Source organism: Alligator sinensis, unplaced genomic scaffold (assembly GCF_000455745.1).
Source record: "Alligator sinensis unplaced genomic scaffold, ASM45574v1 scaffold350_1, whole genome shotgun sequence".
NCBI classification, from domain to species: domain Eukaryota; kingdom Metazoa; phylum Chordata; order Crocodylia; family Alligatoridae; genus Alligator; species Alligator sinensis.
In genome coordinates, this window is record NW_005843047.1 from 105,948 (window position 1) to 132,858 (window position 26,911).

Consider the following 26,911-nt stretch of genomic DNA (forward strand, 5'->3'; position numbering starts at 1 on the left):
CTGGCTGCAGTCTGGCATTGGCGGCTCATGTTCATCTTGGAGTCAATAATGACTCCGAGATCCCTTTCCGCCTCTGCTTTCAAGAGGGGAACTCCCCAGCCTGTATGTATGCTGTGGATTCCTTCTCCCAAGGGGCAGCACCCTGCATTGATCTACGTTGAACCCCATCTTATTCTCATCTGCCCACTTTTGTAGTCTGTCTAAATCTAGTTGCAGCCATATAAGACTTGTAAGTGTTATATTCAAATTTCAGAGATAATACCAAATAATCAGTTTCATGAAGAGACTTTTTCTGCTTTATTCATACCTGCATTTGTTCAGATTTAGCATTTAAGCATATTCTGAACAGTTAGCATAAAGAAACAAATCTATATGATTGTAGAAGTGCTTGTATAATTGGTGTGGTGCATATGTTTGTTGAAGTGAAATTTAAATGCTAATAATTACTGTTTATATAATGAAAGCTGCAAAGTGGCGCAGGGTGACCAGTGGAGTCCCTCAGGGCTTGGTACTTGGGATGGTACTCTTTAACATCTTCATTAATGATCTGGATTTGGATGTGAACTCGCCAAGTTTGCAGACAATACCAAATTATGGGGGAGGGCGATCACATGGCAGGACAGGCTGGGGATACAGGCCGATTTGGACATAGTCCCAAGGTGGGCCAATCAAAACCTGATGGCCTTCAATGCAGAGAAGTGTAAGGTGTTGCACCTTGGTAGGAAGAACCCCCAGCACACTTACAGGCTCAGCAGTGCTACACTCGCTAGCACCACAACCAAAAGGGACTTGCAGGTCTTGATTGACCACAAGATGAATATGAGCCACCAATGTGATGCTGTGGCTGGCAAAGCTAACCAAACTCTGGCGTGCATCCACCAGTACCTCTCAAGCAAAACCAGGGAAGTCATCGTCCTGCTTTACTTGGTCCTGGTGAGACCAGAGCTGGAGTACTGCATCCATTATTGGGCCACCCCACTTCAGGAAGGATGTGGAGAGGCTTGAGAGAGTTCAGAGGAGAGCTACTCATATGATCCAAGGCCTGGAGGGAAGGCCGTATGATGAAAGGCTGAGGGACTTGGGACTCTTCAGTCTGGAGAAGAGAAGGCTCAGCAGGGACCTGGTGGCAGCCTACAATTACATAACAGGGGTACATCAGGACCTGGGAGAACAGCTATTCACCAGAGCTCCCCAAGGGATAACAAGGTCTAATGGCCATAAACTCCAGGAAGGCCGATTTAGACTGGATATAAGAAAAAAGTTGTTTACGGTGCGTGTCCAGGGTCTAGAACAGATTCCCCACAGGGGTGGTGCAAGCACCTACTCTGGATTCCTTTAAAAAACAGGTAGATATATTTCTTGCTGGGGTCACTTGATCCCAGCTGACTTCCCGCCTATGGTGGGAGGGCTGGCCCTGATGATCTCTTGAGGTTCCTTCCAGCCCCTAATGTCTATGAAATCTAAGTTTGAACTGTTTCTCTGTTACATTTTTGCTGACTGTCAGGTATGACATCTATGCCATGACACTCCTTGCAGCAAAGGAACAACAATAGACACAGATCTGTCTGGATCACGATTCAAAAAGATGAGCCAGCATTTAGAAACAGGATGCAGGACAGCCCTAAGTGGTGACGAAGTACTGACACTGCTGAAAGGAAAAGTCAAAATTCCAGGGTTCCCTTTTTTTCCCCAACTGCACAGTTATGATTTGTCAAACAATGACAGAAGAATGTCAGTCTTCATCTCTCTTTGACATTTGTATGCTTAAAATTAAATCTCTGGGTAATACTTTTTGGGGGGCTACTTTACCAATTACCATGATAGCAACTACATTTCCAAACCTTCTGTTCACTAATATCCTGTAACCTGACATATTATTTCTAGAACACTTTAATTAGATTTGACATTTTAAAAAGTATAGGATTCCCTTGTGCTTTTATAGCTTAGCAATTTGATTTAGATAATCAAATCTTGTCTATATTTCCAACTAACACAACAGAGTTCCTGCTGGTTAACCATGACAATTTGGGAAAATGGATGTTTTAAGCTATATCTAAACACATTTGAATATCATGAGTCCAGAGAGGGATTTGATTTGAAATTTAATTAAAGAGTGGAAAAATGACAAAAAAAAGCCCTAGTTTGTCAAGACTTGTGTTCCATTAAATTAAATGCTGTATAGCACTCTCAAAATAGTGTGGCTGATAGGTGAAGGCCTTTGAAACCTGTAAATAAAAGACATCTTGTGATTATGAAGATAGATTCCATTTGGCAATTGTAACACAATTTTTATTTAAAAACAAAAATAAAAAATTAGCAAGCTGCAATTGAGAGTAGAAAGAACCCAAAAGAGAGCAGCGAACAACTTCGAAAAAGTCAGCAGCAAACTTCCTGATGTAGGTTGCAATCCTCTAAACTGGGATAACTTTACCTAAACTGGTGAAAAATTACTGGTTAAAGAATCGGGGGCAGAACTCCACCATGTAAACTACTCTGTCATATGTCTACAACTATCCCAGACTAGCCATTTGCTGAAGGCTAACATGCTATTTACCTGCTTCTCTGCCACTTACGTAGGCATAGGCATTACGTTTAGATCAACCTTGCCACAGTTAGGTTGATCTAAATGCCCAATCATACAGGTGTTCAGAGGGTTTGAATTTGGCCAAAAAAAAGGTGCACCAGATCTAAGTTAATTCCTCTCAGGAGGTGGAGATGAATTAATGTAGGTCAAGAATGGGTTAACCCCTTCCAGATCAGATACATCCTAGCTCATAAACACTTGCATGAGTTCACAACACGGCCCTGGGGCTAGAAAAGCCCAGTCACTCACCCCAACCCCAGGGCTGTGCTATTCCCACCCATCCTAACTCTAACTGGGCTGGTTTTTAGTACCCTCTCCCTCCCCAATTTCCCCTCATGACAAGGCAGATCCCCACTCTGTGCCCCCCCAAATCCTGCCACTCCCAGCCCTACCCTAAGTTACTTACATTGGGCTCCCCATACCACTCCCAGCAGCAGCAATCGGCAGCATGCACTGTTCCTGGGCAATTTGCTGTATGTACTTCTCCTGATCTAGGTTTATGCAGCTTAAAGTAACCTACCTACACCTGGTATGGCAAACACCCTTTGTGGTGAAGTACAGTAATATTATCCTATTCTATACAGCTACCCTAAGATCCATTTTTCCCCTCCTCCTGGTGTAATTTATAGTAGTATACAAAACTAGTTTAAATTATGTTAACATATGTTTTCACCTATCTAGTGCCTCTGATGCAGTGGCAACTTTAGACTTTCTTGAGGCTGTGCTTTCACTGTTACATGATGTGAGTATTTAGTTTCCAGCCAGCTTTGTTGATGTAAAATCCAAGTGGAGAGAAAGATCATGTAGCATTTTCATCAGTGTGGTAAGGGAGGCAGGGATCCAGACCAGTGTTCCCAGCCAGAGGGTCTGGAGCAAGCAGCTAGTGCTGTGTGGGACCAAGGCATGGGCAATCACCTAGCTAAGCCATGAACTAAGAGCTGACAGACAGTCTGGAGTCGGTCACAGGGGCCAAGGAAGTGGTAAGGCAGTTCAGAAGCACAAGGGGCAGGTCTGGAGTCTGGCATTTCTTCTGGACTTCATCTTGGTTCAAACAAGTGGGGGAACAGGAAAGTAAGAACCAGGCAACAGCGCCAAGAGCCCTAGGAACAAGGAGTCAGAAGCCCAGGGCTAACCAGGGAAACATCTGTTCTCCTGAGTGCTGAAAGGCCTGCTGCTTAAAAGCAGGCAGCCATGCCCAGCAGCAGCTCAAGCCAGCTGGAGGTAGTTAGTTGCCTGAGTCTGGCAAGTCAATTCAGGCAACTAGAGCCAGTGATGGCAGTTTAGCTAGCTTGTGGCCCTGGCTGCTGACAGTTACGAGTAAAAGTAACTCACAAAGCATATAGCATACTAGGAAGGTACAGTAGTACCCAGACTATGTGACAGAAATACAAGTTCAGAAAGATGGGTTTAGTGAGATTGCTGCTTAACTCATTTCCATGAGCACCCAGATCTCCAGAGATAGAAGATCGTATTATCCCCCAACTGTGTTTGGCTGGTTAAAGGTTTGATGTAACACTTAATGTACAGAATCAGTTGATAAGTGTAATTTCTAATTTTGCTGGGTAAAGATATTTGCTTAAAGCTTGTCTGATATTTATAAAGGTTTATTTTGAATTGACATTCTTGTTCCAATTGCTTCCTAAAGTTCAGCATGTTCTAAATCATATTTCATATCAGGAAGGAATTATGAAACTTATATATTATTCTACAGAGTACCTCCCTACGTGTGTGTGTGTGTGTGTGTGTGTGTGTGTGTGTATATATATATATATATATAGTGTATTTGTTGATATATATAGTGTATTTGTTGGAGGGAAGTATATTACATTTTTTAAATGTGGTAATCAAATACAACTTTCCAACTAGTAGCCTACTGAAAGTTCTAATCACTGCACCATCAATTCTGAAGAGGTAGTATTGTACTCTTGTGATTACTTTCCCTCATATAGTACAAACCACCTTTATTTCTAGTCTCTGAGGCATTTTTCAAGATGAACATAGCTGAAAGATATTCTTTTTAGCTTTTTGTTCTGTAGTTCTATAGTCATTCATGCATTCAGTGTCAGAGTTCTTTTGCCATCTAGACTGCCTTAAGCCTGTATGCTACATCCTTTGAGAAATTCCTCTGTGTGTGTGTGTGTGTGTGTGTGTGTGTGTGTGTGTGTGTGTGTGTGTGTACACACGTACATTTGGGTACAGGGCGCATGCATAGAAAGAATTCTGGTCTCAGTTGTGCTGGTACACATCAAAACACGTTGGAGGTTGATTGAGTTTTTTTAGATTTAAATTGGTGTATCTAAGGTCAAAATACAGTATTCTGTACTTAATGTGGGCATGAAAAGCATTTTCTCTACCTTTTTGGAATTTAATGCAAGTTTCACTGCAATAGAGAATAATGGTCTGACCTCTATATGTCATAGGAGGTTCTAAAATAGCAGGTAGTAAGGCATGAAAAGAACCAAAATAGCACAGGGTCATACAAACCCAGCTAGGAAAGGGTCTTAAAGAAGAATATAATAACTTGTATTAACAGTAGCTCCATAATTCCCTCTGAGAACTATTATTTGTGCAAATTGTACTTTTTATTTCTATTGTGAGGTACACACTTTCCAGTAGGAGTGGCTCTGCCCTGATGGACTATGTGGATTTCTAAGTATATGAGCTTTTGTTTGACAGTCTGATGGGACAGAGCAAGATAAAATGTCAGAGTTGAGATGAAATGACACAGAAAATTCTCCTAAATACCCACAAGTACATCTGTTGCCTTGTGGTAGAACCATTTTTTTGAGTTAGAATGACTGCCATTTAATGATGACATTCTTGGAAAAAACACCTCCAACCCAAGACATTTTCTAGGCATTATGCTAGGATGCCATTCAGATGTTAAATGAAGAGGAGAAAATGTTATGAAAAATACTGTAGCCTGCAAATTTCAAAGTACAGTACAGATTTAAAGTGAGGAGATGATAAATACTGTCTATAGTGCAGCATTCTTGATGGAAGTTGACAAGTACCTAGTTGAACTGATTCAACTTGCATCTAACAGTGTATGTTTCTTAATGAATGTATGGCTTACACACTGTTTCCCTTGCTGTTTATATTCTGGGCTTGCTTTCTGGTGCTTCATTTCATTTTTGGTCTTAGAAATATGCACCAAAGCAACTATTTGAAAACACAAAATTTGAGATCTATTGTATAACTTTATGGAGGGGGAGGGGTCAGATTTGAAGCCCATCCACTTGGCAGTGCTCTCTTAAGCTAAAAGTGTATTGTCCTCCGGAATAATTTTTGTATAGGTCAGATTTCCTGTCAAAGAATATTCATAACTAACGTTTAACCAATATTATATTTATTTATTCTGAATACTAATTTTTTCTACTTCCAAATTCTAATTTCCTAATTCCTAATGATATATTTGTTTCCTAAATCAAGGCACAGTTTGCAGCACTTGTGTGTAAAGGTAATAATGTTGTTCTGTGGTGCTGCTCTATAGCCTCCGGCAGGATCTGAACATCACTGTGCTAGCAGATGCAGTATCTGTTCAAGATTTTTATAGATGTGGCAAGGAGAAGCCTCTTTCGTTTCTCTCTTATTTCCTTCCAGATAAATTTAGAGAACTATCTTTGAAAGCAGGATTGGAAATATAAATTATAAAGACGGCTGGTCATTTGGGACTGTTCTTTCTTATTCTTCCTTCAAATAAATGTGTACAATGAAGGGGATAAGCACTTTTGTGGCTCTTACTCAGTTTCCATGAATGTTCCCACTGAATATTTCAGTATCCTGAGTAAGAATGTTAGAATTTGGCCTAATGCAAAGGATTCCAAATGCACCAGGTATAATAATAGTAATTGTTGTTTTAAAAATCATTCTGGAAACTTCCCTTTCCAATGTCCTAAATTCAGTTGCAAGATCAAAAGGTCCAAGGTCTGCCTAAGCCTAGCCGTGGTTGGAACATATCAAGCTAGAGTGGTTGGAGTGTGTCAGTTTAAGTAGCCAGTGGCACAAACTGGAATGGACCTGGGTTATCATCATATCTGAGTGCCTTTAACTCCCCAGCCGGAATGACCAGGTATCCACTTAAAACGAGGTTGAGTAGGGGCAGCCTTTGGTGCAAGAAACCAGATTTGTTTTGGGCACAATGTTCCTTTCTTTAGAGTTGGGAAAGACCTGGATCCAGAGTAAGATGCCTTTGCCACCATGCCTCACAAATTCAGATACAAGGATTGATTGTTAGTTGTCTAAATATTTGTAGCCATTCAACATTTTAAGCAATGTTTAAAGTAGTGGTAAAATTCCCAAATGTGTTAAAGTTGCTAAGTAGAAATGAGTAGGTATTGCTTGGACATTGGCTACACAAGTGTTCCACATTGCCTTGCCAAAGATACTCAAATTGACCTGATAGGACCTGTTGGGGATGCGAGAGGGCTGCTGTGAGACTGTCAGTAAGTGCCAATTAATATGAATTGCACAGGGAATTATGGTAATGTTGCCATAATTAGTCAGGGAACTGGAATGAATCCAGAATTGTTCCATTCCACGGCTTCATGGCCCCAGCAGGTTGTTACTAGAAATCAGATGTATGAAGCAGCAGCATTATCTTCTCCTTTTTCTTGTAAAGTTCATTTTCAGTATTTAAAAATGTTCAAGTTAAATAAGCTTTAAAGTTCCCAAATATCTTAAAAGTACACAACCTCTCAAGCTGCCTTAAGAATGGATTATTTATAATTGTAGCCTGATTGAAACTAAGGGGAGTTTTGCCACTGACATCAGTGGATCTGCAATGTCAGTCTCTGTTATTTCACTTGATCTTCACAATTTAGAAGCATTCTATAGCAAAGTCTACACTGTGGCTGAGTCTGTCAGCCCTCCAAAGTTGTGTTTACATTTACATTAACTTTAAGCATACAGGTTTGGTGAATCTACTTACATGATTAGTTTTAAGGCATGTGAAGGTTCAGTGCTTGATTTTTGCTCTCAATAGATAAGAGAACAAACTGAAATCATACAAAATAAGTGCCAGCATATACAACATCCCTTCATAACATAAGGAAAAATCCACACATCTGCTTTAGAAAGAGGCTGCTGGCGTACATCATTTATTGCCAAAGCTGTGCAAGGAACTGGCTATTAAATTCACTATCCTGCCTTCCTCCTCTCTGCATCTTGACAGCTGTAAACATCTGCTAAGAATGCCATTCATTGTTGGCAGAAAGTCTCATAAAATACTTGTTTGGGGAGATCATCTACCCTTTTGCCTTCTTGGAAAAATAAAATGGTGATGGTGTATGGAAAAAGTGAAGAGCTAGACTTGCTGTAAGGAGTTCTGATGTGTGATTTCTGACTCGCAGAGCATAATGCTCTGTTCCAGAAATCAAAGGAGAGGGGAGTAATTCAGAGTCAGTTTCAAAACACAATAAGTAGCAGATAGAATTCTAATACCCATTGCTGTGTCATGACTGTCAGATTTCTCTTCTCAAATTTGATTTTTAATGGATAGAAACGGTTGCTTCAAGCTGTTAATTGTATATCAAATAACTCCTCCCCTATTTCAGATGTTCACACCTCTGATAAAAAAGTGTGAACCAAAAGGGAGAGACATCCTGCTGTTTAGTGTTTCATTTAATCTGTAAAGGTAAGGTTTTGTATATAATATGCACATTTTTTTCTCTTTTTTAGTTAATAAAGATTTTTTTTTTAAATCATCAGTGTTTTCCCATACTTTCTCATCCCAGTTAGACTGTTCTAAAGAGAAGTAAAATGTACATGGCTGTAGATTAGAGGAGTCTCTTTGTGATACTATTCATTCTCTGTTCTGACAGAGAAGGCATTGTTTGCTCACTGTAATAGGCTTGGCAGCCAAATAAGGTAGAGATCTGTGCTGTGCATACAGAATCAGAAAATAGCAGAGCGGACAAGAATCTCAAAATTCCAAGAACTGGATTAACTACAAGAAGGAGTTTTATAATGTGCTGTTAATAGATTTTCATGGTGCCTTCTGTAGAATAAAAATGTGTTCCTGGGGGAAGAAACCTTTTTAATTGAAGGTAATATTTTCACTCATATGGTAACACATTACTTACTGCTGTTAATCAGTGATTAATTTAAAATGCACACAATAGGAACAAAATAGGAGTTCAGCATTCTTTGGAGGAATAAGCAGTTTAGAATGAGCATTAATGGTCTTTCTTCATATTAGAGTTATTTAAGTTTGTCTGTTTCCCTTTATATGCGTGTAGATCCTATTACCATTAATGGGAAAATTGGCATATGCTCCCAACAGAGGAAGAAGAGAACATTTAGTTTCTTTTAGTCTTCATTTTTCAGCCAGTAGCTACTGTATGTATGCAACGTTGCTTGGATTTTGCTAGTATAGATGCATTAACATACAGCCATTAGACAGGGTAAATACCTGTGCACATTACCAGTTCTTTACCTCTTGGGTAATCCCTGTGGTGTAAAACATTCTACACTGTGGTGAAAAATTAACATTTGTTCCACGTAGCACAGCAGAAAGAAAAAACATCTTGTGTTTATTGAGCAATATTTATTTTGGCATTTTGTTATTACTAGACTACAAACTGTGGTAAGCAGATTTTTGTGTTGTAATACAAATATATTTCTCCTGTGATCTTACCAGTGAATTTTTTTTTGTACTGTTTCTACTATTTTATTTTTCTCCTTCTATACTGTCTAAGCAGCAACAGGTCTTGTGGATGCTTTTAGTGTTGTCATACCCTGAGAATATTGTAGTTCTAAGTCTATTATGGAAAACATTTCTGCTGTGTTAGTTAAATATATTTGATCAGTTTAATTAGTGAATATAATATGAACAAGATTGCAAAAATTAGTGCCTGGCAATCTGGGGTACCTTAATTAAGTGCATAATGCACTTTCAGAGGGTGGGCTCTCAGCACTGAAAAGATTCCTTTTTAAGCATCTCCAGATACCTGGAATTACAAATGGCTTCTGAAATTTGTGTCTAACTTTATTTTCTTTTTAAACAAAAGCTAGAAACGAGGAAAGTCTCCTCCTTGCCATATTGGGTCTAGTGAGAGAGCTTCTCCTTCACTTCACGCCATGTATGGCAATACCCAGTGTTGCGTACCTGGATGTTTTCATTCAGGAAGACATTGTTAATGCCATCTGTGTGCCTGGTAGCATGTGCCAGTCCCAGTGGGCACACTCTACTTTGTGCTCCTGTTCTGTTTTAATCTTCAGGGAACAACTGTTCTGAATAGCAAACACATTGCTTTATATGTGAATCGCTGACAACAGGCTGCTCATGACAACAGCAGTGGTTGCCTATCACACTGGACAACAGGCTGCCAAAAACAGTAACTGCTCGCTAACCAGCCAAAGAGCAGGAACTGCAAGCAGGCCAACAACAAACTGGGTAGGCAAGTCAGGAAATATGAAGCAAATCTTGTCCCTGGGAAATGGAGATGATGGTACTAGTTGTTTGTACCTGAAGATAGTCTGACTTCAGCACAGGGACCTTTTCTTTCCTTGATACACAAATCCTTTCAGAACTACTGAGACAAGAACAAGACTAGGGATAATCTTGATTTTTTTTTTTCTCTGCACCAGTCCATGAAGCAGGACTGATGCTTGGAATGTGGGTGGATGGTGCTAGGCTCCATACCCAGCCGTTCATGAGTGTTTTAACTGAGCCATCTGTAGAACGTCAGCAGGCAAGATAAAACTTTTGGCCTTCCTGCCAAATTCCAAGCACCCCCTTCTGTGCCCTAAAAATTATTCCAAAAAAAAAAAAAAGCAAACCTGAAGCTACTTCTTAAATACAAAAGATAGGATTAAACTGCCTTCAAATGAAGGAGAATTGTAGACCCTAAATTAGATTACAATGAATTAAAGGTTTGTGCTTTTTTTTTTAATGTTAGGATAGCATTAGGAACCCACAAGCAGGGAAGTTCAAGGCTATAGTTTGTCTACAGTAAAACCAAAAAAAGAACTGCAATGATTATATTGGTTTAAATCCTCACCTTTACTTCAGTCAAAGTCTGTGTATGGGCATGTTTATTTTGGAATAGAATGCACTGATTTGGTTTAAGTTGGATAGATACATATCGACTACATTAAATCAAAATAGGACACTTGTTCTGAACCTGTGAAATTTCGGCCTTTGCTTTTCCGCAAGGCCCAACTTTCACATTGCTTTGGCTTTGGATTTGCATCTGTTAATCATATTGCTTAATTTGTCAAGCAATTACACAGCTTCTGTTCATTCCAGTAATAAAGTGTATGGGGTATGTGCACACTAAAATGGTTCATTTGCATAATTTTATTTCATTCAGTATTTAGTGAATGAACTTTCTTTTTGTATATACTAATGTAGATAAGCTACTTCCTCTAAAGCATGAGAGAAAGCAGGCAGGGTAGACTTAAAGTGGAATGTTTTTTGCTTGCACATTTAGCTTTGACATATCTGATGGGAATTTATAAACAAAAAGATGCATCTCAGCTTATAATTTACATAGGATCAGGCAAAATGTTTTTAATGGTTTCTAAGTCATTACTTCATTTTTCAGCAGACAAGCTTTGCTTTGGAAAAGACCTTGCATGACAAGCTGGGTGGACACTGCTGCCAGGTAAGTAAAACACCCCCCAAAAAGTCTGATTTTCTGTTTTTATTTGTTGTACTTTTTAATTTTGTACAACTACTGAATTTTAATACAAGAATTTAATTGAGATCGATTTAATGCTTTTTCTCATACAAATTGCATATACTGTCATTTTATCACCATGGCCTAACCGTTATATGATTAGCTTACTTGCGGGTTTGTATTGCTTTTTTTAAATGGTGTTAAAATGTCTAGTAGTATAAACATACATACATGTTTTCCTACTGGCCTTAAATAGCTTCCATTTTTCCTCATAGAGGAGATGTATGCCATGTTTTAGGATCATTGGAAAATAGGGCTGGAGGTTCCTTCTAGCCCTAACTGGCCATCTAGTCCAGCCCCCTGCTCAAGGCAGGATCATCTGACTAGACCAGCAAGTGGACTATTGAGAAATTTATTTGAAACCTTGAACTCTGACTATTGTATGGTGTGGAGGTCTTCAAGACACACTTTGTTCTGCTTGGGATAATAAAATATCAAATATTTTCCTTTTGTTGGAGAAGCAGCACAACTCAGGTCTTGTATGTACTCGGGGAATGCATTGTTTACATGTGTTACAAACACATTTTAACCAACCTGATCAAACTCAATTTTGCCTTTAGTGAAAGAATAGTTTCAGTTAAGAAAAAGCTATCTGTCATAGTTAAGTATGATCCTGTAAACACAAAGTACAAAGTCATGTTTAACGTCTGGTAAGTAGAAACAGGCTGGCATCTGAGTTTACTAACATGGTACGTATTCCTAAATTCCCAGGGTAGACTAAGCCTAAATATGAATGCTAGGTGTTCCTGCTGCATTCCCTCTTTAGGGGAAAGTGCTTTCAGATGCATGAAGAGTCCAGAAGATATTACTTTGAAACTACACCAGAAATCTGGGTTTTTTTAGGGAAATCCATTTTCATCCAGCAGGTTTTGAACAGCCATTTGCTTAGGGCTTTGCTTCACCTTACCTGTAGAGCTCCTTCAGAAGCTCTCAAGAGAGAAGAGAATACAGAAAGAGCACATCTTTTCTTCAAGGGAACTTGTCTGAATTGCAACAGGAGGCTCCTGCTTAATGTCTGTTAACTACATCTTCCCATGCTGACCTGGAAGGTGTCACATTTTGACCCTTTCTCTCCTAGCACCACAGCGAGCATGCATGGATCCAGTCACAGAAGTCAATTATAAATTGTTGCAGAATGCAAAGCAAATGACTTCATTTAACAGTTGAAAAGGGTCAAGGTTGTCTGTGGGAAGTAGTGGCTGCATTTACACAAGACACTGACTGTGCAGTAACCGGAGTTACTACTCAGTAGCATCCATGTGTATATTTTTTGTGATGCTGACTGCACAATAACCTGCTAGTACTGTGCAGTAGTGTTGTGTCATGGTTGTTGTCCCACGATGCTACCGTGCAGTCAGCATCTTGTGTAGATGCGGCTAGTGAGCATCATTCTGCAGAGCTTAGGGACACAGGCTGAAGGAATCATCCTAATGGAATAAAATGGAGGGTTTTTTCCATATGAGAAAAATCAAGACCCCTTTTTGTAGATAAGAATTGTTTAAAAAGTTAAAGAAACCTATACTTGGAATGTGGCCACACAAACAAGTTACCACTTATAACACTTATAAGTTAGGGTGCAAGTGAATGAACTGCTATGAAAGATATCCACTCTTACACTGATATCCCTACATAGGCATGTCTACACGTGTGCTTTAATGTGCAGTAGTCTATTTTAATGTGCATTAAAGCTTCATGCAAAAAACTGCAATTATGCAAACGTGCAGTAAAATAGACTACTGAGCTCTAAGTGCCACTTAAAAACTGCGTGCATTCATTACTGCAGATTAAGGCAACCTAATGCATATTTCTTTAGTACCTCTGGGCATTCATACATGTGCTCTGGGACAGGGGGAGGGGCACACTTTAATTAAAACGGCTCTGAGAGCCACTGTAATTAAAGTGCCTGAAGCATCTCGTGTATCAGCATCCCCACACTCAAAATGGTGGCGGGGGTGCTTCATCTAAAGCTCATTCAATAAGCTTTAGATAAAGTGCCCTCACTGCCATTTTGAAGCATGGGGATGCTGATGCATGACACACAGGAGGCCTGCTGGAGCACAGTAATTGCCACGCTCCAGCAGACTCAATTAATTGAGTCTGCTCTGACATACTCAGATAACAGCATGTCAGAGCTGCCTCTGCTTGTGTATAGTGCCTCCGATGTGACAGTGCCTAAATTTAATGCATGTTAGAAAAAGCACCTTAATGCACATGTAGACACGCCTTCTGCATGTCATTGCTAATTAATCAGGTCTGTTATATGGTACCTTCTTGTAATTATTTCCTGAAATATAGCTAATGCAAATGTTCTATGCTTTCCATATTGAGGCATAATCTCTTATAGAAAAGTATGGATTAGTTTAGAAAAGAGAAATTGAATTATTTTTTCCCCTCAGGGTATGTAGCTGCTTAGACATTTCTACTACACTTTTATACTCAGTAAACATAGCTAATACTATTTGTAGAAAAGTAAAAGGGACATTATCAGATCAATTTATTGGATTGAATGTGCAGCAATGCTCTTTTAAAAGGCAATGGAACGATTTGGTTTCAGAAAATTGGTAGGAAATGGGGAATTTTGATGCTATGGAAAGGAAAGTGCTTCAATAGCAATTTAAAAAATCTCTGGAGTAACACTGTAGATGTCATGGAGATGGGGAATGAGATAAAAGGATTGTGCGGGTAACTTCTGTAACCCTGGTCTTCAAAGTTAATTTAGAATAGGGGCTGCAAATTGAGAAATAAGGTTGAATGGATGAAAAAACAGAGGCTTTTCTATTTATGGTAAAGTGGAAGAATAATCCCATTGCCCCACCTTTTTAAAGAATTTTAAGATCAGCCTCAAAGTTATTATCTGTCACAGTGTAGTGCATTTCAGTCCGAAGAAGGAGGGAAGTTGGCATCAGTCCCAAAAACTTGTGTAATAAATATTGTATATAGTATTTCCCCATCTGATTTGGGAACATGTACATGTGAGAGAGAGGCTGCTAGCCCAGCCATCCTTGTTTTCACTCAGTCTGCTAAGTAATTACTTTTAGAGATCCTTTTAGAATACATTTGCAGTGCTAAATCTGGAGGCTCCCTCCTCAGGAGAAGCTAGCTTAATGAGAAGTTAGAATTGAGAAAAGCATGAAAAAAGTTGGGAGAGCTCATTATTAAATCTTCAGCCTTGTGTGTGTGTGCTTTTAAAATGTGGCATTTTCTTATCATTATTAGACTATAGTTGTCAGTGCATATAATATTTAAGTATATTATGTAGGGGAACTTTTTTTTACAGGCCTCCAGTTTTCAAGATAAATTAGAATTTAAAAGATCAATGACAAGTGTAAAATGAGGCTAATCTTAAAGAAAAATGTCTCAGGAGCTTTTAAGTTATGAATATTTAGATGGAGCAATAGACTTTATTCAAATTCAAACCTGTTGGATCCACTCAAACCTATAGGGTAGCTTGAAATACTGTGAAAATTATTTTCTTCATATTTGTCTTGTGTTTGAAGCCAAATTGAACATGGTATACATCCTAAGTCTTGAAGACTGTAAGTCATATAGGGCAGAAATACACGTATTTTCTATATCATTAACTGACAAATTGGCTACAGTAGGCTACATTCTACATTATAACCATGAGGGGACAGTGCTAAGGCTGAACTTTACAGCATTATCCTTCAATTCCTGAATTTCAAATGCCTAATTTCTCAAGCTTTTAATATTATGTTAACAAATTTGACATCACATTTTCTTTTTGAAGTGGGGGATGAATCCCATATGATTCCATCTGGCCATTGACTAAGCCTCACTGGCCATGTCTACACCTGCACTTTCCTGCGGAGTAGAATAATTAGCTGCCAAGTAAAGCATCGCCATCTACATGTGCAACAGTATTAGGACACAGTAAACTAATTTATGCTGGTGTAAGTTAGTACTGTCAGAGATAGTACCATCTTATTCCAGGGTAGTTTACTATGCTTAAATGCACATGTAGGCACTGTCCATGGACATAAACTGAGCCTGTTAAACCCAGCCAGCCAGGGGCCAGTCTGCGCACTTTTGGCACCCTCATGCCCCCAGCCAGCCCCTTCACTGCCACCTGGATCTCAGGAATGACCCCCTGTGCTTTCTACCAGTCTAGGCCTGCTCTGTCCCAGGTGCAGGTATAGATACTGAGCCCAGGAGCAGTTTACTTTGGCTCAAACTGATCCAGAGTTTATTGCTTTGTGTTAATTGCATGTGTAGATGCACCCACTGTGTTTTACTTGAGATTATATATAGTGGAATTCTAAGTCAGATGGTGGTTCTTCTAACTCAGAATTCTGTTTCTGACAGTGGCAGGAGTGGATGGTTTAGAAGGAAAGCTTTGAATAGGGTACATCTAGAGTGATCCCCTGTTCACTATCCTCCTTGTCATCCACCATTATTTGTTTAGAGGTGCCAGAGGATACATCCCTAACTATTCTGTTTAATAGCTCTTAATGGAGCTATCATCCATAAATTCATCCATTACATATTGAACTTCACTATAATGTCTGCCTCTATTATCTCCTGTGGTAATGAGTTTCAAAAGTTACCTATGTGCTGTGTAAAAAAAAAAAGTACTTTTTCATGTTAGTGTTAAATGTGTCTCCTGCTAATTTCAGTGAGTGCCCCATAGTTCTAGTTTTCTTGAACTTGGTGATTAACAGTTCCCTATTTACTCTGTCTACATGCTTTATGTTTTTTATATACCTCTATCATATGTCCCCTCAGCCTTCTCCTTTCCAAACTGAAGAGTACTAGCCTTTTATAGTCTCTTCTAAAAGGCTGAAGGGGAGATATGATACCCATGATCATCATGATTCCCCTTCTCTGTACCATTTCTAATTCTACTATATTCTTTATGAGTTTTGAAGACCAGAACTGAACACATTATTCAAGATGTGGACATACCATGGTTGTGGACATACTATGGCATGATGATGTTCTCCATTTTGTTTTCAGTCCCATTCTTAATAATGTCCATCATTTTGGCTTGTTTTGGTTGCCACTGCACATTTAATTGATGTTTTCAGAGAACTATCTATGATGATGCCAAGGTGTCTTTTCTTAGCTAGTTCAGAACCTAGCATTGCATATGTATAATTGAGGTTATTTTTCCCTGTGCGCGTTACCTTGCACTTTTGACAGTTGCGTTCTTCTGCCATTTTTCTGCCCATTCATTTAGCTTGGTGAGATCTTTCTGTAGCTCCTCTCCACCAGCTTGGGACTTGACTACTAGTCAAGTAGTCTTGGGACTTGACTACAGAATAATTTAGCATTATGTGTAACATTGAGAGATTTCACTGTGCACCCTTATTTCCAGGTTGTTGATGATAATGTTGAACAAAACTGGACCCAGCACAGATCCCTGTGGGCCCCACTTTTGAACTCCTTCCATCACCTCTGGAACCTTTTTTGAAGATGGGCATTATGTTGACACCCTGCCAGTCCTCTGTCAGAGGCCATTTGTAATGATAGGTTATATACTATTGCCAGCGGTTGTTCAGTTTCACCTTTGAGTTCCTTCAGAGCTCTTGGATGAATGTCATTCATTCCTAGTGACTTACTAGTATTTAATTTATCAATTCATTCTAAAACTACTTCTATTGTCACTTCAGTGTGATCTAACTTTTCAGACCTATTGATTAGGAAGCATTGAGCTGGTATGGAGTTCCCCCAATATCATTAAAATTTTCAACAAAGCATACCTTTTACTCTTCTTTTGGTGGCTGCTATATAAGATATCTTAGAATTCCAAACCTACATAACTCCTGACTAAACACTAATACCTATCTGTCACTGGATAAATTCATCCTTATTAAGTAGTGTGTATGCTAAGACTGTCCTAGTCAATCAGTTGAGGACCTTCACTATCATGGGACTAAATTAGTTTCCTAGAAGTTATTTCTATAAAGCAACTCTATGTTAGTGTCCCAATTAAGAAGAGTATAGTGGAATAATATTTTACATTGACATAGCATCTCTCATCCCAAAGCACTTTGTAAATGTAAATCATACAGACAGTACTCCACCCTTTGAAGCTCTGTGAGCCTTTTGAACTCAGAGGAGCAGCCATTGTATACGTAGCATTTTACAGCAGTTTCCCTAGAGGAACCGCCACTTATTACAAAATGAACTATCAGTTCTTTACCATGCAGATGGAGCTTCCTATTTTAAGGTCTCAATGGAAAGTTTCACCAAGTAAAGCATGTAGAGCACCATTTATGTGTCTTAATCCATTTTCCTTGGCTTAAAACCTGTTTAGAGTAAATATTACATCAGTGGATCATCTTCTTCAATTGAATATATTATTCCAGTATCTTTTAATACCTATTTATAAGCCTACTTCTATTACTGTAGAAACGCTTCTGTTGACCATCCTATTTCACCCGTTCCTTGCAGAGGTCTAAGAGAACTGCCACCTCACTCAAGATACTGTAGGCAGGTGGTAGAGTTGTTTAGGGAGGGACAGTTATTCTCTCCTCTAGGATGCTGCTGTTTGTTCCACCTGGCTGCTGAGCTTATCTAAGAATAACTGTTTTCCATTTGCAAAATACCATGCCCATTTATCTACTTAATTTCTCCTGTGAGCTAGGTTAGTATTGTACCTGTTTTATATATGGGGGAAAGAGAGCTGTTATGTGAATCTCAGAGTAAGTTTATTGTAGAGCCATATTCCCTGAAGACCATCTGGCCCCTGCTGAAAGATGTTGGGATCAGGAACTTGTTATTTATTTAGAACAACTCACTTACTTTGGAGCATTTGGAATATTTCAGTTGGTATTTACATTTGCCTTCCATCAGAGTCAAGTTCCATTAAAACAATTAATTATTAATTACACATTTAATAGCATAGATTTAATGCAGCTCTGATTAGCATGGTAGACTGTGACTGGGTGTTTATACATGCAGCTTTTCATTTTAATTCACTATAAAACTAATCCTGAGTGAATAAAAATCATGCATGAATTATTTTCACGTCAATTTTCAAATGAACTTTTGAACTGCTCTAACAATTTGCATAGCAAAACAAACATAACAAAAGCCTATTTTATTTGAATTGGGAGAAGCTAATGTAAGTAGTGTTTTGGGGACTTTAGACTCAAGATAGCAGTATAGACTGGGCTATGCAGTGGGGCAATATATACCCAAAGGAAAGATTAGCTAGGACGAAGAGAAAGGGAGTAGGTGTGAGAAATAGGCTTCTTGGTTGATGAGAAACCTACTGAAGCCAAATAGTAATCAAACTGATGACTTTAGAGACCTTCAGTTCAAATCCTAATCATGCTGTAATGCCTGTTTTTGCGACGGGTAAGCTTTGGTGGATGGTAGAGTTCTTTGGGGAAATACCTCATATATAAGCTCCTGGCTTGTAGATCCCAAAGATGCATGTGATATCTCCAAGGGGAAGGAGAATAGAGTTGTGAAACCCTTCACAGTAGCTCTAGTCAATAGGGGCAGAGTATGACTAGGTCTATCCTATAATTTTTGTCAGTAATGAATGTGGGTTAAGAGAGTGATATTCATTTTTATGATGTTTCTAGGTTGTCTAAGGCCCTAGTTGTACTAACAAGTACTTTAGCTGGCATAACTTATTTCACTTGACACTATAAACTGTATCTACACTAGGATTGTGCCAGTATGAAATGCTTTTGTAGTTTTGATGAGGTTCAATCCACCTGCACAACACATGTTAGGTAGCAACTAAGGTCTCTCCATTTCATAAAAAGGCCTGTAGACACTAAAACCAATAGAAGTCTATAGAAATGTCTATGAATGCCTGGGGACTTCAACAGAGAATGAGAATCCTGCCAGAATACTCTAGGGCCAGGTACGGACACTGGTATAAGTGCCCAAAAACCAATCTGTACCCATACCACAACAGAACTTCAGTGCACACAGACTGATTTAAAAATGGCGGAACCTAGTCTAAGATAGATCTGGATCATTGTACACTCAATCAATTTAAGTTCATTTGGTGCATCAAACTTCTGTACTAGATCCCCTATTGATTCATGTTAGGTCACTGCATCCCAGGTGCTTTTGTGGTCCCCCCCACTAGCCTCCCTCACAGGGAGTATTGCCTGCACTGACCCCACTCTTAGCTGCTCCACCTGAGTGCCCAGTGAGCCCTGCTCCTGGGCTCTCACAGACCCAAAACAGGAAAGCTCTGTCCCTAGCCCTACCTCCTGCCTGCAGCAAGCTATCAGTCGCAGCCAGGCAACAGGGAGTGGAGGGGGAACAGAGGCTTCTGCCACATGGCCCCAGCAGCCAATCAAGCCATGTGGACCCAGGGGTGGCCTGGCCACTTTTCTGTGCCTGGCATTCTCTAGCAGCCCAGAGAGCCTGTGGGGTCTGTGGGGTGCAAGAGCACCCCCAAGCTGCTAGCCTTGGCCAGCGCAGGCAGCCTGCTTGCCTCCACCACCAAAGGGCAAATGCGTGTTTGTATTTGCTCCTGAACTAACCTACACTGCTTACAGAAATCCACATAGGTTTGATCTATTCTGCCTCAGGCTTGTTGAATATCTGGCCTAGATCACTTGATTCAAACCTGCTAAAGTCATGAAGACACAGGCCTCAATTAAATTCCATAACCTTTCCAAAGATGAAGAAGAATAAACCTACCTTCTGTCTGATCAGACCAAGGGGAGAAAGATTCCTGTATACACGGATGTTGGAGAATAGGCTTGTGTGACTTCACACATGCCACCATTTTCCCAATGTAAGGGTGCAAGACCAGGTAAATGCGAGTGTCACAGAGCACTGAGGTGCCCTGCTCCCAAAGAGGGGGAAAACTGCTAGGGAGGAAGCCCTAGCAGGAAATAAGGAGCCCAGCTGTGGGTTGCCAGGGCAACCAGGGAAGGTCAGCTGACCAGAAGGGGCAGGGCCTGGCTCCCTTATAAACCCTAGGGGCTGGGGCTAGAAGCAGTTCCCTGCCAGCTGCCAAAGAGGAAGGAGCTCTTTGCCCTGGGAGAGAGGGGAAACCTGATGCAGGGGCTGCATCTGAGAGTTAAAGGATCACTGGTAGGACCAAATGTTGTTTGGGCTGGTTGGCTTCTGTTTTTGTTATAGCCGAAGGGCTTGTGTTTATGTTGTTGTTTGTGACTGGTGGTTTGGGAGAGGCTATTAGGGGTTGGAGGAGGCCTCATTGGGGACTCACAGAGGAGTGTGAGGACCAGAGTGCCAGTGAGGGCGCAGCGTTTGGGGTGCATAGACCCCAGCCCTAGAGAAGGGCAGTTGAGAATCCCCAGAGAGGGGACATTTACTGAGAGGCCCCAGTGAGGGCCTGGTGAGCCCCACAGAGGGGGCGACCTTATTGAGAAGCCCAGTACAGGCATGTTGAGCCCAGAGAGGGTGGCTTAACAGAGAAGGCCCCGAGAGAGGGTTGCCTGACAGAGAAGACCCAGAGAGGGGGCAGCAGTGTTGAGGAGTGCCCTGAGAGGGGGCAAAAGCCCAGAGAAGGGGACAGTTACTGAGAAGCCCCAGTGCAGGTGTGGTGAGCCCCGGAGAGGGGGCGGCACAACCGGGGAGCCCCAGAGAGGGGGCAGTTGCTGAGAAGCCCCAGAGGAGGGGGCATTATTGGGGGAGCCCCAGAGAGGGGCAGCGTAACTGAGGAGGCTCAGAGAGGACAAAAAGGGCATAATTAGGAACATCTATTCCATCGGCGAGGTGTAGGGGAGGAAATGGAGCTGCAGATAGTGCCCCCTGGCAGCGGGGCAGTACAAGGGCAGCCTCCTGCTAATTAACACCAATTAATTAATTAACAACAAGGCATGGCAGGCAAGTAGGCATGTGGTTGCCCCCAGGGGCACGTTTGGGTTGGCCCAGATCGTGTACCTGTCACAGTGAGCTCTGCTTAATTTGTAGTTGTAAATAGTAGAACAGCAACAGTTTTAATACTTGGGTTCTACAGAAATACTTAGATTACATTATACAGACTGATATTCAGGTTATAGAAATGCCATTTAAATAGGGATACTGTGGAAAGTAACTCAATTTATGGTAGATTTAAAGAATTTCTCAGGCTTAGTGCATTGTTTGCTATTTATCTTTTTTGTAGCCTGTCTCAGTTAATGCAGTTTATTCCATTTAGTAGTATAACTGAGCCAAACTCCATTAAAATGAACATAATAGGCCCTGTTTTGATTAGCACTCGAGGCCACTTAGATAATGATGGCTAAAAATGTCTGTATTATATTATGGTCATTAGCATTAAGCTTGCCACAGGCGTTTCCCCTAAAAGCTCTAATAACCATTGTTTGGGGTGGGGGGAATCCTTGCACATTTTTAGTGTCTTTGATGTGGTTTGTGACATCTGACCTAAAACATTTCTCTCAAAGTACAGCTTCTGCTAATACTTAAAAGAAATCTGATTCTTGTTAGTCAGATTCATGGTTAGAAACAGTAGTTATTGGCTAATTTTTTGCAAATTTTTAAAAATTAGGCTTTTGTGCCTTTTGTGTGTCACTTTGTTATGCGGAATTCAAGACTCACCAAAATTCGCGTCTTCTTACTCGAGCAATGTCCTGACTAGGGATTGAATCCAAAGGAATTTGCACTGTGCCTATATAAACTGTCTGACTGGTGCAATCCAAGACTGGGTGCTTTGATTATACTTGGAACGGAAGGACAAAGCCTTACTAACCTCCCTTTACAGCACCCGTATGCGCTCAGAGATTGAACTGCTATGATGCAGACCATGGACAGGCATTACGTTTATAGTTGCAAAAATGTTGTACTACATACAGGGACAGACATGCAAAGACCCCTGGCTGGAGCACTACAAGTTGTGGCAAAGGCATTCAGGGGTATGCTTTCCAGCCAGGGGGTGACCACTGACAGCCTGCCTATGCTCCCTTCCCTGCTTCAGTGGCTTCCCCATCTCTGACAGCCTGCTCCTCCCCAACTGCAGAGCCAGCAAGGTCCTGTGGCAGGGGAAGAGGAGCAGGCAGGCTGGCTGTAAGTGACTAAAGGCAGCCTCTGTCTCCACTGCCTGCTTCCCTCCCCTCTAGCAGGTCCAGGAGGAACTGAGGCAGGGACCCACAGCAGGGGATGGGGAACAGGCTAGCTGTCAGCAATCTGGGAGGGAGTAGGGAAGTAGTTGAGAGAGCCCCTGGTAGCACTGTGGTATACTGTACAGATGGTATATATAGCACTACAGAGAAGTTTCTGTTTCATTCAGGAATATTTTTGTAGTGCTTCTGCCATTGTTGAGATGCTACAAGGGCAGGGCACATCTGTGCATTCAAATTCTGAAGCACTGCAAATGCAATATCTGTCCATGGCCATACTAACAACTTTGCAGGGTATACAGTTCTTTGGGGCCCAATTTATTATCACTGTAGGAGCAGAGAAATTTCTCAACTTGCTATACAGCATGGAAAATCCATACTCATACCCTTCCAGGATTTCAGCCTCATTACAAAAAGGGGAAACAGCACTAGGATAAAGATCAATCACCCAGTTCTGGCTGCTTCCAGGGTTTTTCTTCCAGCCTTAAATCTTCTGTCCTCTGAGATCTGCTCCCATTTTTAAATCCAGGTTGAGGTGGGGGGTGTTACTTCTATCAGCAGAACAAGACAAATGCTTTTCCAGTATGAATACCACTTTTAGTAGGTGGCAGGTGTTTCAGGTTAACATTGCCAGCCCATTACACCAGCATGACTACTCTGAAATTACTCTAGATAGACACCATTATAACTGAGAGCAGAATCTAGCCCATAATCTGCACCCTAGCCTCATAAGGACAAAGGGCATCACAACATCCATTGCCTCAAGGTATGAGAGCACTAAGATTATTTTTGATCTTGGGGCTACTGTTACTCAAAGCCCCAGGCCACTTGTTTCAATGAAAAATCTCTAGTAGAAGTAAATCCCCGTTTTGACTAAGATCTCTAAAAGAAAAGAGGGGAAAGGCCCCCCCTGCAAGAAATTGTGATATGCGTAATTTTAGGTCTGGTAGCAACTGTGTCATAACTGTTCTTTAATGGGTTAAAACAGTCTGGATGTATACCTCAGAAAATGAGTCCATTTAGCTGTGCCTGTCTTGATTTCTGTTTAAAAAAAAAAAAAAAAAACTTGCCTACTGCTAGAGCAGCACCATTGTCTTTATCTGTGGTGAGAGCCCTGGTGCAGACAAAGTTACCACAGCAGCTAACATTTTAGGTCCCTTTGGCCTAACCAATAGATGTGGATTAAAAAATGCCATCAAACTAGTAGTGATACATATAGCGTCATTGCCCGCATACTAACACACTAACAGAATATTATAGTGTGCTTGGTTTTGTCAGTGGAAGAAAATTCTCACCCAACCTATTAGTCTGAATAGGGCCTTAAAAGCAAATGTGGGAGCTGAGTTGGAGAATAAACCCTGGGATGGAAGAACATTGGCTGTAGCTTGGCCGTAAATATTCATTCAGTCATTGTGGAACCTGATTCATCCTTCTTAATATTCTTCTGGCCATTCTGGTCTAGTCACGTCACTTCAGTTGAATTAAAAAGGCATAATATGTTGATTAGGTATTGGGAGACACAACAGAGTACCAGACCTTAGAGAGAGATTTTTCTCCATAAAAGCCTGTTAAGCAAAAATTCAAGATTCTTCCTTGGATTCCTGATAAGTCTCAGATCTTTAGTATTTGTTCTCTCTTTATCTCGTTGATTTAGTCATTATGTGGCATCAAAATTGTGAGTGAAGTTTTGCAATGGTACAAAAGCATAGGCCTTTCCCTAAAGAGATTTCAAACACAAGAAAAACCCAGCAATACTCCAGATAAAGAAGAGTTACTCCAAATAAAAATATGATTCATACTACCGTATGTTGTATAAATTGTGCATTGTAATCTGGTCATAATTCAATTATTTGGAAAAGACCAGTTTGTCACCTCTGGGCATGATGACTAACACCAGAGCCTTGGAACAAAGCCATCTGTGGTATACTAAATCAGCAAACTAAGATCTAAAAACTAATCCTTCCTTTCCTATGGACCATTAAATTAAAGGGCTGGATTTAATGGAATCAATATTCCTCAGTGACATTCTTGATATTTCTAGCTGTTACTGTTTTTAAATCTTCTACCATAAATGGAAGCCTGATTTTTAGATGCTTTTCTATAGGTTAATGATGGTAAGGTTGTGTTCATGATTTGTAATAAATGACAAATTGTTTGTACTCTAAGGCACTAATTGAACTTTCACACTTCTGTCATCTTCCATTATGGCTATATAATGGATGTATTGACCATATTTTAACAAATTTTTAAATAAAGGAGCATCTAGATCCTCATATGCAAAGTTTTATTTCTGACTCTGGTTTAGGAATAATCTTGTAATATTTGGTTAATAGAAATGGGCAGGAATTCTATCACAATAGAGCTGAGATTAGCTGTGGGGTGTAAGAGATGCCCAAAACCAGAAAACAAGGCTGCCAGCTCTTCAGACTTTGAAATCAGTGCCTGTGGTTTACTCTCACTGAGCACAACATCAAAGCCTGCTGGTCTACTTCAGCAATTACAGACAGCAAGAGAGCTTCCCAGGGATGTGGCTGATTAAATCTTTACTGCAAAACTCCTTCTACAGTGAAATAAGACTTTAAGCCTAAAGACTTATAAGGATGTAAATCTTCAGACCTGAAGTCAGACATCCTCATATAAATACTTTCTGTACTGAAGTCAAACCTAGGGAGACATGTCTAACCTTCAGATAACACCATTTTGGTTCATGAGACTTTGGGTAATTGAGGTTTGATTATATTCTCCAAAAACATAGCTCAAAGCATACAGCTTCACTAGCTATGGCTTATATGTGATGTGAGGTGGTGAGCTAAATAGTAATATCAGCTAGGGTGCTGTGACACCCTGGACTGACTTGAGATCCTTTCAAGGCTCCCACAGTGTTAGCACTGCTAGGTGTGCAAACATGATTCACATGATAAACCCAAAGATTTCAAATCAGAATCCAGTGTTAAAAACATTCTGACACATTGTGATCTAAGTTCTTTGCAATGGAAGAATTGTTCTATTATTTTTCTGTAGTCAGAAAAACAAGTGAAAACTATGAGCTGGTATTTTCTCAGGGGTGCCTTGATCCAAACAAGTTGAGAACCACTGAACTAGAAGTGCCCACAGTCTAATTCCAGCTATGCCTGTATAGGCTTAAATTTTTTGCATCTGCTTCCTCAAATATAGGAGAGGTTAATATATTTAGCTAGCCTACAGGATTGTTCTGAGGCTTAATTAGTCAATATTTGCACAGCACTGTGAAAATGCTCAAGGAATGCCAATTATTAATTATAATTATCTCGTGAAGAAGATTTGCAGCCCAGGCTTCCATATTGATTTAGGTCACAAAGGTAAATATTTCAAAGGATGTATCTTATTTAAATGCCTTACCAATGGCTTATCTTTTCTTTTTAAAGGATGATAAGGTACATTAGTTTACCCTTAGGAAAGATTGGGTCTGACTGTTTTTAGTAATGAGTTATGTACTTAGTCACAGTAGGTAAATTTACAAACCAAGCAGGGCGCACACTGCCTGTGATTCTGCCTGTTCAGCAGATGGTCTTACACAATGTGAAGTAGTGCATGCCTGCTGAGACCTAAAGGAAAATTCTTAGTAACATTGCCATAAGCCTGTTAATACAATGATAAGTTCTATTTTAAACTGCAGAGGTCCTGCCTTGTTTATAACCTGTCTATTCCTGAAACATAAGAGATGTTTCAGTAAGGACTAACTCTCATTAAATTCCCATTGAAGACTGTCCTTTAAGCTTCAAACTGTTTTCACAAAATTACAATGCTTAACTCACAGAACCACAAAATGTGGTGTGGTAGCACCTGATGTTTGAGAATGAAATGGCTGGCAAAGAAATAATTGTGGAAGTACTTTAGAAGGGGAAGAAGGAAAGTGATAGAAGAGATGTAAAAGATGGTAGAATTTCCCTGGGCCATGGTTCCACTCTGCGATCTAGCCTGGGAGATGCCTTCTAAATCAAGACAAGATGACATTGCACACTGTCTTTTTACACTGGTTAAGTCTCATCCCCAGATGCATACTATGACAATGTGGGTGAGCAAAAAAAGTTGGAAGCCCTATGTAAAAGAGCCTGGATGACTTTGAAGTATTGAGTAGCAAACCAGAAGTTTTAGGAGTCAGATACAAAAGAATGGAAGGATAAACTGGGTATACTGTAGACTGAATATGCTCACCCATGCCTTCATATTATGGTAAAAAAATCAGACCTTCTGCGACAACAGCAGATACTATCTGGTGACCTGTTTAATAACTGAATTCTTCCTCTTATCCTGGACTTTTTGTAATCATTTTACTGTCCTCACTTTTATCATGCTTAGTAGTAATATGTTCTCCTGTGCACCAGATGTTATCCAGTTTTTCCACATCATGGGCAGACTGTGCTTATTTTTTTTCTGCAAGCATTTTTTGGGTACATTTCATCTGTATGCACTAGGGGAAAATAGGAGCCATGTTTTATTTGGGTCAGGAGTTGTTTTTGTTTGGGGTTTTTTTTGGAGGCATAGATTATTTGCTAGCAAATAATTCCACACAAGGACTTCTTATTGTTGTTGCTATTCTTTCATTTTGTCTTCCTGGAAAAGTATTCTCACATTCCTGC

General features: G+C 40.2%; 1 protein-coding gene across 10 annotated transcripts in view; it reads left to right on the top strand.

Moving 5' to 3' along the window:
- PAG1 (phosphoprotein membrane anchor with glycosphingolipid microdomains 1) overlaps positions 1-26,911 on the top strand; it is a 186,628-nt gene that overhangs the window by 103,537 nt on the left and 56,180 nt on the right. For 4 of the 10 annotated variants that reach the window (XM_014526437.2, XM_025193421.1, XM_025193424.1 and 1 more), the window contains one exon: positions 11,134-11,193. The exons of 2 other annotated variants lie outside the window; for them this stretch is intronic. The gene's annotated coding sequence lies outside the window, so the exon portion shown is untranslated. Of the gene's footprint in view, positions 1-8,200; positions 8,220-11,133; positions 11,194-26,911 lie in introns of those variants that run through there. 4 more of the 10 variants (XM_025193422.1, XM_025193425.1, XM_025193428.1 and 1 more) reach the window with 2 other exon arrangements.